Source organism: Trachemys scripta, chromosome 7 (genome assembly GCF_013100865.1).
Source record: "Trachemys scripta elegans isolate TJP31775 chromosome 7, CAS_Tse_1.0, whole genome shotgun sequence".
Classification (NCBI taxonomy): domain Eukaryota; kingdom Metazoa; phylum Chordata; order Testudines; family Emydidae; genus Trachemys; species Trachemys scripta.
The window spans coordinates 83934078-83946781 of NC_048304.1; positions in this window are offsets into that span (position 1 = coordinate 83934078).

The following is a 12704-nucleotide window of genomic DNA, read 5'->3' on the forward strand; positions in this document are numbered from 1 at the left end:
CCGTATGTGCTCCCCTAGTTTGCATCAGTGGTTGACAGTTTAACAGCTCATCAGGAACACTGGAAAGCCATGTGACACAGAAGCAAACTCACCATGGCTGTGAGTCAGTCTGTGGGGAAAAACTCAGCTAGGCTCAAAATTACATGGTTGAAAACAACCTGATGATTTAGGTGAGTAAAAATAACACTAACCCTGTGTTTCTGAAACTTAATTTGGTGAGCAAGGTTTGCTTGTGTTCCACACACATAACGGAATTTGTGGCATTCACACAGAAGAAAGTATAAGACTCACACATCATAGGCTCACAGCAGTTCAGAAGGATGGCATACAAAGTTCAGATGAAACAGTTCAGTGTTCCTCATGATGGACACAGGTGTCTGCAGCAAACATTTCAGAGTGGTGTATCAGAGTTTAGGACATATTGGTGATGGAAAAAATAACTGGGACCAAATGGTACAAATATGTCAATTTTCTTCTGATTTATAGCCTTTCATAATATGCACTGAAAATTGAAATTCATTAGTGGCTTAACCAAGACATATTAGCTATACTGGATTTTCAAAAGTTCAGCAGCAAAGAGCTGATTACCACAAATCCATGTGCAAATGACCAATTAGACACCTAACTCACCATTTGTGTGCATAACTGTGATAGTGGCAGGAGCAAACTAGACAAGCACATTTTTGTGCACAGTCCATGATAGCTATCTTTCAATGCTGATCTGTTCTCAGTAATAGGATGAAGACTTGTCTTTCTTTGTATGGTAGAGAAGCTTATGGATATGGAAATGATAGACATCCAATTTCAATTCTGGTCAGAATGAAGGAAAAGAAGAACTTAACATGTTTAAGTTTAAAGTGCAGTTCTGCTCTGAAAAGCGACTCATTAAAAGTACCAGCATGGGGTTCCAGGTTTACTGTCTCTCAATAATTTCCATATCAAATGTTCTCCATTTGCAATAAAATACATTTCCTTTTCTAATTGCCAACCCTACAAACTCACCCTGGGATCTGAGAACCAAACAGTTTCTTTTCTTCTTATATATCATCATCAGTAATAAAGATTTTGGAGGCCAAATGATATTTATGTAACCCCATTAACTTTAGATTGTACCTTCACAGACAACTGTGGAATCTCTGTTTGCCTTCTTTGGGGCTGCACTGAGGTAACTTTATATCTATCACTAGAATTTAGCAGCCAGTTTTGTTGATGATGCACAGATGGAACAGAATCCAGCTCACTCCTTCTTAGCTATGTTGGCTCTGCAGGGCTAACTAAAGGTACTAAAAATGTACGTTTGACACTAGAATCAGCAGATGTGACTCTGAATTGACACACAAGGCGCAGATCCAGTGAGATCCATTTTCATGCAGATGTTTTTCAGAATAAAGTCAAGTGTGTAATTTGAGGATTCTTCACACGCCACAGGAAGGGTAGTGTATCAGTTGTTGGGGTACCCAGGACTATGATTCACTTTGTTACCCCTCTATCTCCAATGAGAGTGAGTCTTTCTTGTGGTATCTGGGTGTCAACTCTCTCACACTGCCAGTGCTTTGGCCACTCAAGTACCCTCCTCTGGGCTTATGCCAGCCCTTTCTTTGCCAGAGAGGTTAACACTAGCTGCATGCCAATTCTTGAGTCCCTTTGAATAGTTCCCCTGTGATATGCAGCCCCTGACATTTGCTTCTCACAGAACATCTACACCCATACGTGCAGCATATCCCAGTTTACCAGTTTTACCTTAAATCCCCAGTCCTGTAAACCACACATCACTTTTGAGCACTTAAATAAACCTTCTTTTGTTTAATTTTAAGAAAGAATAAAAATTAATGAAACAAGTGGTTACAATACAAACCAAAAACATAAAACATGAAACTAGGTCTACACTTATCAATAGTTATCTTTCCTGTCTAATAAAGTAGATTCCCCACCCCCAAAGTTCAATCTGTTGCAGAGCTGGCTGGTTTCTCTAGACTAGAACAAGGAGCCAAATGTTCAGGAAAGCACCCCGTTCAACTGGGGTTTCCTCAGTGAATGCATCCAGAGTGCCTTTCCCTATGCTCTGTTATACTGAAAACAGTTTTTTGTGCCTATTCACAGACAGGGAGAACCCCTGCCTTGTTGTAGAGTTTAAGTGGTTGGATTGTTTCACATTTTCTCTGATGATTTTCCCTTAGCTGTGACAAGAGTAGACAATAGAATCTTGCATTACCTCTCCAGCTGATTTGGGAGGGGTGACAATGGACTTTTGCTTGAATGGGTCATCACAGAGGCACATCACCTACTAGTGCAGGGATGGGAAAACTTTTTGGCCCGAGGGCCACATCGGGGTTGTGAAACGGTATGGAGGCCAGGTAGGGAAGGCTGTGCCGCCCCCAAACAGCCTGCCTCCAGCCCTCTATCCACCCCCTCCCACTTCCCTCCCCCTGGTTGTCCCCCTCAGAACCTCCAACCCATCCAACCCCCCCTGCTTCTTGTCCCCTGACCGCCCCCTCCTGGGATCCCCGCCCCTAACTGCCCCCTGGGACTCCAACCCTTATCCACCCCCCCCGCTCCCTGTCCCCCGACCGCCCCCTCCCGGGACCCCCTGCCCCTAACCGCCCCCCAGGACCCAACCCCCAGCCAACCCCCCTCTCAGCCCCTTTCGGAATGTGGCCCTGCCAACATGGACGGAGGACTCATGAGGACCAGGGGCAGCCGCACAGCTGGAGAGAAGCAGCGGGTTCCCCTTCAAAGCGCCACTTCTCTCTGGCCGCCTGTGCGGCTGCCCAGTGCTCCTCCTAAGTCCTCTGCCCACGTTCCCCGCACTCCCGTCACCCGCACTGCCCGCCTGCTCCCCTGCCCGTGCAGTGCAGCCCCTCCCCCCCACGGGGGGTGACCAGTGCTGAGCTGCCCGAGTGCCTGGTCCCCCTGTTGTTGGGGGGGCCCATGCCAGGGCACCCTGTGTTCACTTTTAAATCTGCCCCTGAGCCACGCCATCCTGCCAGAGCCAGCCACGCCGCCACACTGCTGGCATGGCGAGCTGAGGTTGTGGGGGTTGGGGGACAGCAGGGGAGGGGCCGGGGCCAGCTGGGAGCTCAGGGGCCAGGCAGGATGGCCCCGCAGGCCGGATGTGGCCTGCGGGCCATAGTTTGCCCACCTCTGTACTAGTGACTAATTTCTACTCCAAATCCATAAACATGCTTTTAATATAAATACATTGTTCCTTAAATATTATCCATACATACATCTCACAATGATTGAGTCTTGAAAAATTCTGAGCTTTCTATAATACCTTATGTGTTACTCTTTATGGATAAGTATCTTGTAAGACATGTGTTTGGTATAGTGAGTATGCCAGGTCTTAGCTGAGAGCTGTGTGCAAGGAACAGGGAACCCTTTGCCAAGGGGTCTCTGTTTCACAGATAGTCTTGCAGGGTGAGCTCTCTGGAAACTATCCTTTCAGTATAGACAAACTGAGTGCCACCCACTTTACAGTGAAAGGTTCTTTGGGATGAGACTCTTAAGACTGGCTTAAGTCCTCTCTGCTGTGTGTGGATATTAAAGATCCCACAGCTCTTTTTAAAAGAGTAGAAGTTTGCCCAGGTGTTTTTGCCTAAATTGTCTTCTTTCTTTGCTGTTTTGCGTTATACTATTGTCTCATACCTTCCACACCAGAGATGTCTGCATTTTAGTGGTACTGGATGTTCACAGCCCAATATTTCAGACCTGAGTTCCTAAACTTAGGTTTCAGTTGGATCTGTGAATGCTCAAGCCCTGAATATCAGGCCTCTCACTTAGGTACTTCCCTATGGATTTAGGTGCCAAACCTTAGGCTTCAACCTCTGAAAATGTTTGTCATAGTTTGTAAAGTACTGTGGAAATCTTTGAGATGAAATGCATTATAAACAAAAAAGTATTGTTATTAGATTCAGTATCTTTGCTTTTTTTCTAAAGAAAGTTAATATCATCCATTTAGTCCTTATGTGTACACAGCTTCCATTGAAGTCACATCAGTTTTGCGTTTAAAAAGTCTAGCAGATCAGTTGTTATTTTTACTTAGTTTAATATATACTGGTATATTAGAAGGCTTGTCTCATGTATGTATGGCTAAAGTATATATTTTCAAGCTAAATTAAGAGGAACAATAGTCATATGGTTAAGGCCCTNTTTTATTAGGTTCCTGACAGGGCCTTAATTGACTGCAGGTGCTCCAATTAACTTGTAGCCACCCTCCCTAGTCTACAGGGAGCCACACCTTAATTAGCCTTGGGCTTATATATTTCCCCTTGAATACTCTACCACTGCTCCCTGGCTCTCCGGTATCACAAACTATACAATTCGTCACCTGCCAGAGAGTTTTTAGTGTTTGCCAGACACCTGGCAACACTTCAGTTCTGTCAGTTGATATTTGGCCTCAGTGACTGAGCAGTTGAAACCTTCAGGATTGCAGCAAGGTGTGCATCAGATAGTTGTGTTCGGTATTTTGACTTGTTTATATTCACGGGGGGGGGGGGGGGGGGGGGGGGGAAAAATGACGCTGTCTCCATGGCTAACTCTGCCTGGTGACTAGTGGTGGTATCTCTGTTCCTCTCCCCCAGCCGATGGGAACTGCGGGAGGCGGCGCCTGCAGTTTACCGAGCCACTGCAACCCCTGAGCTAAAGGCTGATTGCTGTGCTAGAGTGAGATTGGTAGAACTAGAATAAACCAATGATCTGTGCCCACAAAGAACTCATTTGGTTAGTCACCATCCCTATAGCCACTATGAGTGACTGGTTCTGTAGTTCATATCTTCATTATTAATCTCGCCTTCCATCCTGTGCTTTCCTGTTTTTGTTCTTTACAGTTGAAAGGATACTGTTAATCAGCTGACTGTCCACCTGCCTCATCTTCCCCACATGAGCGTCTTATTCATTCACCTTCTAAAGCTTGTGGCTTCTCCTGATACCTGAGGAGGATTGTTCTTCTGCAGGAAAGTTCTGTGTGCCATGATTGACTTGACTGGCACTTGATTATAGCCCCTCTCGCGTGGCATTGCATTACTCTGCTGCTGCATTCAGGAGTGAAGAGCAGATACTAAACCAAGTTCACTTTTTTTTTTTAAAGCTACTGGTGGAAAGATGTGTGGGGATGCTTTGTTGTGACCTAGAGGCTCAATTTGAGTGTCCGTACAGACTATTGGTAAAAGCACTGCAGCAAACTCCTAATCTATACAACATTAGAAAATGAGCTAAATGTATTTTTGGGTACTTTACCTACCAGTTTCTGTGGATTTTTTTTATAATCGTATTTCCAAATTTTGGGGACTTTCCAAGCAAACGAGAACTTGCTAAAAAGGAAGTAGTGCTGTCAAATGCATAGGATACACTGAAAACCATATTTTGTATTATTGTAAGTCTTCTGTTATTACTTGCACCATAAAATTATTGGATGGTGTTCCTTTAAAAATCTTATTCCAGCTGGGTCCTGCTCACTGTAAGAAGTACAAGACTTGCATCACACTGTTGGTGTTCTCTATACCAACCTGGTAACCTGAAAAAAGCATATTATTCCCACTCTTTCTAATCAAAGGTTGCTCATTACTTACATGCCTTGCTGGCAAATAGAGCAGTCCACGCTGCTCCCATTTTATGAATCTGTGTCCAATATAGAGCCAAGGAGCAGAAATTTATATTAAAGGCATGAAGCTGAAAATTGATAACAATTAATATGTGTGGTTAATAAATGTTTGTTCTGTCAAGAGTCTAGTGGCCACATAAGCAACATAGGCACAAAAAGAATAGAACTGACTGTTAACCTTCCTGCAGAAAGAAGTTTGTGAAACAGCTCTGTTGGACTTGTACTTAAGTTCTTATCTAGATACAACTCGAACACAATTATCCTGGTTTAACAAAAGGTGGTTTTTAAAACCAAACAAACCTGTGCAAACCCCTCTGCCTTATTTTTGGTTTAAAGCAGGCTCATTGCACTTTATTATTATTTTTTTTAAACTAATAATAATCTAATTGATATAAGCTAAACCATAGCAAGCCTGGTTTTAAAACTAAAAGTCTGCACAGAAGATCGCACTGACATAACACAATAGGTTAAATACTGGCCGTTAATCTAGGGCTCTTGTTCACTGTGTTGCCATCATCCCTGTCTAGTTAAACTGATCCACTACTACATTTGTGCTTTTCAAAAAACTTCTGAATTCATTACTTTAAATGTTGTTTCAGTAGTATGGACCAGTAGACGGCCTTGTTTGTCACCTGGCTTCTGCTGAACTGAGTTTTTCCTGCCATGAAAGGATTCCCAAATACAAGTTGTACTTCAGTTCCATAGGATATGGGGAGCCTTTTAGCAGTGTCTGTGGCTGAGGCTTGGTAACTACAATAATGATTGGAGCCAACTAAAGTTTAGGGAAATCAGGATTGTGAGAGAGAAGAAGAAGAACGGCCATACTGGGTCAGACCAAAGGTCCGTCTAGCCCAGTCTTCCGACAGTGGCCAATGCCAGGTGTCCCAGAGGAAATGAACAGAACGGGTAATCTTCAAGTGATCCATTCCTACCCATCCTGGCTATTAGCCATTGATGGACCTATCCTCCATGAATTTATCTAGTAATAACTTTATAATATCTCATTAAAATCTAATGCCATTAAAATAACATGCCATCTAATAGTTCCTGAAACTACTCTAAAGGGTGCTGGTCTCCTTCAGACTTCCCTCCTCATATTTTCCTCACAAAACCTACATCGATCATACTGAAGAATTAGTAAAATATCTGTAACAGATATCACTTGTCTCGTCATGCTCCATAGCAGCAGTTGCTATGCTTTGCCTTGTACTAAGACTCTGATTTCCTCAAAAAACATAGGAACAGCACAAGCAAGGAAGAGGGATGTCATAATTAACCATTCCGTTGCACTGTATTCACATCCAGGAGCTGATGCCTCTACCAAATCAGCTGCCAAATCAAAGATTTTGCTAAACAAATGGGAGAAAAAATGCCTCACTGTAGATTATCATCCTATAAGCCACCTGAGATCCTTTCCCAAGGAAACTTACACCTAGTAGAAGTATACTGCAGTTGAATGATTTTTTTTTTTTTTTTAAGTCAGCCAGTAAAGTTCAGAGTTTCATTAGACATGTAAATGGGACGCCATATGCTAGACCTGACTCTCATAATAAATGCATGAGGGAACATCAGACTGTTCATAAAAACATTACAAGGAAAACTAATCAAGTCTGTGTCAAAGAAAAGGCTGTAGCTTTAGCAGAGGGTTGTATCTATTTGAAAGTATAATTTGAGTAGATGGGAGCAGTTGGGCCTGAGTTTTAATAGCCCATTATGCCAGTTTGACTAAAACATCAATAGAAATTCGACAGGTAACATTCTGCAAACAAATAGACATGGGGGGGCTTTAGCAACAATGACTACAGAGCAAAATGAGGACAGCTCCCCTTACTAATCAGTGGGCAGAAGAGAAACATGCACCTTCTGATAACTCATCTATAGAGGTCAGTAACTATCCACTAGTGACTCAAAAAGTAAAGTCCAACCAAAAACTTAATCCACTCTTATTATTCCCAAGTCTCAACAATATGAATCTCGTGACCGCTGGAGCAAGCAGTTTCACAAGACTTTCTTAGTAAGTCTTGTGAATATCTTACTGGTCTTAAAGATTCTCTGATCCAAACAGTCTGCCTATAAGCAAGGGCCTGTGGAGAGGTGAAAACATTATGAACTTCTGCAGAATCATACTCTGAATATAAGTTTTTGTTTTTTCCAAAAACTTGTTTTTTAGATCTTATGGTTGTAAACATAATCTTCCAGACAGTCATTGGTGTAAAGTTATTTAAAATTGTTTTTCTGAGTCTGTAGACAGCCTCAAACTATAGTTGATAGGTGTGAACTGTTCCCCATTCTACTCAAGGGAATGTCCATTCTGAAATCTAATGCAAACATTGCTTTAAAAAAAAATCACAGTTGCGATAAGTACAAATTTGTAACTGTAATAATTGACTGATTATATATTAGGTCATTGAGTAGCCGTTAACTGGATTGGAAATTTAACTTAAAACAAAAAAAACCCAGCCCACTCCTGTCCTAGCCTCGAGGAGGAGGGAAAGAAGAGTGTCATCCCTTCCTCTTTGCCAAAACCACAGATGGCCCCTATGTAGCTACGAAACCTTCTTGGCCCTTGCCCTGAATGGCTTCTGTACAGTTGTGTGTTTTCAGTGCAACCTGCTGCAATGTGCAAAAAATCTGGGAGAATTTATTAAAAAAAAAAAAAATTGAAATCAGTGTACAAATAAAGGATGATATACAAATTTAATTTTTGTAAAAGGTTTTTATTTAGTATAATCTGAAGCTGCTACATAGTTTGATCTTTCACCAGGTGCTGCAGAATTTGGGTCGAGATCACTTCATAGTTCAGGCTGTAGCCAGAGCTATATTTCTCTAGAAGGAGGTGTATGTGAGCACATGCACATAGCTCTGGTTCCTCAAATGAAAATCCTGCTTCTGCCTGGATTAGAGTTTTGTAATCCAGGGCATGTAGGCTAAGTGCTAGAGTTGCTGTCTGCTCTCAGGCTGGATGGATTTGGAGAGAGTGGACTTGGCCTGACGTAATGTTGAGAATCGCCATTGCTCTCTACCAGTGTTTACAGCTGGCTTTTCAGTAAGTACCTTTTAATATTCTAATCTGTAGAGTAAAATTGATCAGGAAGACTGTGTCATTGTGGTGTCCCATGATGGGCCACCGGTACGGGCAACAGTGCCATTATATCTGTAATACAGATTTTTAGCAGATTCCGGTAAAAGATGTGAGCATTCTTTTGGTTTCAGGGCTTTCACTATCTAATACAATTCTCAAAGAAAGCCCTGAAACCATTCTCAAAGAAGGTGTTGCAATGCAGCTGTACAGGTCTAGAGGTGCTGTAAAGTACGTGAGATGGAAGCTAGATGTGGTGTGTGCAAATGAATTGTAGCAGGAGCCTTGGCAAATGTTGGCAATGAACCCAAAAAGGTTGGGTGGATTGACAGTGCCCCCTTGTGAAAACTGCTGCTTTCCCTTCAGGATGCGTATTTAACCCTTTAGCTTAGCCTGTCCCCTATTTTTCAGTGTCCTGTGAGGGAAAACACATTGTGTGGAGATACTTCAACATGTTGTTGGATGTTACAGGTGGGGGTGTCCCTTTAAAATGAATAAGCAGAATGAAATTCCAGATTCTTGATCAGCAGGCACTCTGCATTTTTTTGTAAATACTGGATTAATAATTCCTGATGAAGTCTCTCCAGTACTTCACAATTAACCTCTTTTAAGAGATCTTGCTCATGAATGAATAGCTTGTTTAGCTAGCATTGGTTGCCATGATGGTGGCTGGGGTTTTTTAACTGAAGAGAACCTTGAAGCTAAAGTATGGCTTTTCCTTAATCTATTTGGTTCTGTAAAGACTTAAAGCAATTGAGCTAGAGCAAACAAGAGTGTTTTGGAGAGGGTGTGGGTGAGAGGCTGGTGGTAACTAGGCGAAAATGTATTGCAAAACATAATTTACACATCATACTGAAAGTAGAATACACAGTGACAGGTTTCAGAATAGTAGCCGTGTTAGTCTGTATCAGCAAAAAGAATGAGGAGTACTTGTGGCACCTGAGGGTATGTCTACCTATGAAATTACTCCGATTTTACAGAAATCAATTTTTGGAAACAGATTGTATAAAGTCGAGTGAATGCGTCCACACTAAGCACATTAATTCAGCAGTGTGTGTCCATAGAACTGTGGCAAGGGTTGACATTCCGAGCGGTGCACTGTGGTAGCTCTCCCACAGTTCCTGCAGTCCACGCTGCCCATTGAAATTCTGGGTTGAGCTCCCTATGTCTGATGGGGCCAAAAATTTGTTGCTGGTGGTTATGGGTAAATGTAGTCAGTCAACCCTCCCTCCGTGAAAGCAACAGCAGACAATCATTTCGCGCCCTTTTCCCTGGATTGCCCAAGCAGACGCCATAGCACGGCAAGCATGGAGCCCGTTCAGCATACCGCAGCAGTTATGAGCATTGTAAACACCTCGCACATTATCGTGCAGTTTATGCAGAACCAAAAGCTGAAAAACCAGGCGAGGAGGCGATGGCAGCACGATGATGAGTGATGAGGACATGGACACAGACTTCTCTCAAAGCGTGGGCCCCGACAATATGGACATCATGGTGTTAATGGGGCAGGTTCATGCAGTGGAACGCCGATTCTGGGCCCGGGAAACAAGCACAGACTGGTGGGATCGCATAGTGTTGCAGGTCTGGGATGATTCCCAATGGCTCCGAAACTTTTGCATGCGTAAGGGCACTTTCATGGAACTTTGACTTGCTTTCCCCTGCCCTGAACTGCAAGAATACCAAGATGAGAGCAGCCCTCACAGTTCACAAGCAAGTGGCGATAGCCCTCTGGAAGCTTGCAACGCCAGACAGCTACCGGTCAGTTGGGAATCAATTTGGAGTGGGCAAATCTACTGTGGGGGTTGCTGTCATGCAAGTAGCCAACGCAATCACTGAGCTGCTGCTATCAAAGGTAATGACTCTGGGAAATGTGCAGGTCATAGCAGATGGCTTTGCTGCAATGGGATTCCCTAACTGTGGTGGGGCGATAGACAGAACCCATATCCCTATCTTAGGACTGGACCACCAAGGCAGCCAGTACATAAACCGCAAGGGGTACTTTTCAATGGTGCTGCAAGCACTGGTGGATCACAAGGGACGTTTCACCAACATCAACGTGGGATGGCCGGGAAAGGTTCATGATGCTCGCTTCTTCAGGAACTCTGGTCTGTTTAAACAGCTGCAGGAAGGGATTTACTTCCCAGACCAGAAAATAACTGTTGGATTTTGAAATGCCTCTAGTTATCCTTGGGGACCCAGCCTACCCCTTAATGCCCTGGCTCATGAAGCCGTACACAGGCACCCTGGACAGTAGTAAGGAGCTGTTCAACTATAGGCTGAGCAAGTGCAAAATGGTGGTAGAATGTGCATTTGAACATTTGAAGAGTCGCTGGCGCAGTTTATTGACTCGCGCAGACCTCAGCGAAACCAATATCCCCATTGTTGTTGCTGTGTGCTCCACAATCTCTGTGAGAGTAAGGGGGAGACGTTTATGGCGGGGTGGGAGGTTGAGGCAAATCACCTGGCTGCTGATTATGCGCAGCCAGACACCAGGGCAATTAGAAGAGCACATCAGGAAGTGCTGCACATCAGAGAAGCTTTGAAAACCAGTTTCATGACTGGCCAGGGTACCGTGTGACAGTTCTATTTGTTTCTCCTTGATGAAAATCCGCCCCCTTGGTTGATTCTAATTCCCTGTAAGCCAACTACCCTCCCCCCTTCGATCACAGCTTGGAAATAAAGTCACTATCGTTTAAAAACCATGTATTCTTTATTAATTGATTATAAAAATAGGGAGATAACTCACAAGGTAGCCCTGGTGGGGTAGAGGTGGAGGGAAGGAAAAGGCCACTTCAATACTTGTTGAATGACAGCCTTCTGTCCACTGGGGTGGTTGGGTGCCCAGAGCCTCCCTCCCGCCGCGTTGTTGGGCATCTGGGTGAGGAGGCGACTATGGAACTTGGGGAGGAGGGAGGGCAATTAAACGGGCTGCAGCGGCAGTCTCTCCAGCTTACGTTCCTGAACCTCCACCAGATGCCGGATCATGTCAGTTTGTTCCCGCAGATCTTCTTGCCGCCACCTCTCCTCATGTTCACTGGCCACTTTCCTGTCCTGTGCTATTGTGTCCCTCCACGCTTTCTGCTGAGCTCTTTCAGTGTGGGACGCTTGCATGAGCTCAGAGAACGTTTCATCGCGTGTACGTGGTGGTTTTTTTTTTCACCGCCTTATCTGAGAGAGCCTTTGGAATGGAAGAGGGAGGGTTGAAACATTTGCAGCTGCAGGGGGGAAAAAAGGAGAGAAGTATTTTAAAAGATACATTTTACAGAACAATGGGTATACTCTTTCATGGTGAACAACACTATTCACATTACATAGCACATGTGATTTCGGTACAAGGTCATTTTTTGCATCTTGTATAGCGTGCCTGCGGCTTTGGTATTAGAGATCAAACACGCCGGGCAACAGAATTCGGCTTGCAGGCGGCCATGGTAAGCCATAGTCTTTTGGCTTCTGCAACCTTGATAACAGCAGTGCCCTCCTTTCCCATACCAAGCAAAGCCCATTGAGTTGTCCATTTAGGGCTGTTAACATGCAGCAACGGAAACCAAACTAACAACCCCCCCCATCCTTTTCTCTGGGATGATGGCTTTAACCTCCTCCCCACCGCACCGCGTGGCTGATATCAGGAAAGTTCCCTGCTAGCCAAACGTGAACAGCTCAGCGCCAATGTCTCTCTCTCCTCCCCCCCCTCCCCTCCCGCTTGGCTAACAGCAGGGAGAATTTCTTTTCAGCCACAGGCAAATGGCCCAGTAGGAAGGGCCACCTATGAATGTCCCCTTAATTAAATTCCCATATTTCAACCAGGTTACCATGAACGATATCACTCTCCTGAGGATAACACAGAGAGATAAAGAACAGATGTTGCTTGAATGCCAGCAAACACCGGGACCGTACACTGCCAAGCTTTGTCATGCAATGATACCAGATTACTTGCTACTAGCATAGCATGGTAAAGTGTCCTACCATGGAGGACGGAATAAGGCTGCTCTCCCCAGAAACCTTCTGCAAAGGATATTGGAGTAATTC